The following is a 1,532-nucleotide window of genomic DNA, read 5'->3' on the forward strand; positions in this document are numbered from 1 at the left end:
TACAGTAACGAAGTATTTGTACTTCGTTACTTCCCATCTCTATTTTTAACATATATCACACTGTACACATTGAACCTTTTATCAGCTTGTTTCATCATATCCACAAAGTCTTCACCCTCAAACAGACTTCCCGTCCTTCCCCAACGTCTGATTTGGCTGTAGTGTCACTGTGTCAGGTATCTACTGTAGTTGGGAGGAAGAAATTTAAACGATTAATATCCAGTGTATCAGCAGAACATCTTTCTTCTATGACAGAGAGAGACAGACGGATACAGGCACAGGAAGGGAAACACACACATTCACAAGCATGCACGCGCACACACATACACTCACATCCGTTCATACTACTACAGGCCCACTCGTTCCTTACCTTCTTCCATATGGCAGCATGTTGGCACCTCAGATGTCACTTGAGATTAGTTTTTTTCTTCCCTGACATTTTGAAGCCGCAGAGTCTTTGGTGGTGTCCTTACTCCGGCGTTGTCCTTTGCGTTGTAAACAAAACGGCTCCATACATCCAGGCTTTGTTTGCGCTCAGCTCTGTACACTGTACACCGGTATCCGAGCCCCACGCAATGACTGTGAAGTTGAGCTAGGAGTATAACCCCTGTGCTACTACTGACTGAGCAGCGCGAGGCACTGTGGGATACGTGCAGTGTAGAAACAAACAGGGCAACAACACGTAATCTTCTATGAAGCTCAAGAAAAACATATATTAACAATTACAAATTACAAATTAATTATAAACGATTACATTCTTTAATATCCATTCGTCAATGGTTTGTAAGTATCGTATGGTCTTAGTCTCGTTAACGAAAATCATTTTCTATTTTCATCATATTTTTATTTTTTTTATTTTCGTCATCGTTCTGGTTGACGAGATTAACAATGATGCTGAGGTGGTAATTCAGCAATTTGATTCAGATGTGAAAGCAGGGACACATCAGAAATGTGCTTTACACCTAAACCTCAAGGGATGAAATCAAGCCTGATTAAGAGAAGGTAAAACAATCTACAGGTCCACCAATTGAAAACTTTTGTGTTTTCAGTATAAAATAAGACAAGATACAACAGTACAAGGTATTATATGATCAGGGGCGTGCATACATAGACACTAGGTGGTGCTAAAGCACTAGGAAGTTTGCCCTTTATCAACGAAAATTCCCTTTTGAAACTCGTTTTTTTTTATTATTATTAATATTATTAAGATTTTACTGAGGTCGGTTTTGAAATGATATTTTGAAAACCTGAGCCATTAAAAACGACTGAAACAATGCCCCGAAATGAGCCACCTCCTTGCGCACACCCGACCAGCCTATCTCTCTTCCTCTGGGCAGGGCATGCCAGATGCGCAGCCTCATAGCAGTTCAGTAAACCTCTTCAGATAGCAGGAACGGTCGCTGACAGATTGCTTATCCCGTGCCCCATTAGCCAGGTAATATACAGATAAAGCAGAATCATTTTGTTGTGCATTAAAATTTCTCATTCAGCAGCACCAAACAAGCATTTTTGCCGACTGGTCCCCTGATAAA

The sequence above is a fragment of the Cyprinodon variegatus genome, unplaced genomic scaffold (assembly GCF_000732505.1).
Source record: "Cyprinodon variegatus isolate N-32 unplaced genomic scaffold, C_variegatus-1.0 Scaffold1374, whole genome shotgun sequence".
NCBI classification, from domain to species: Eukaryota; Metazoa; Chordata; class Actinopteri; order Cyprinodontiformes; family Cyprinodontidae; genus Cyprinodon; species Cyprinodon variegatus.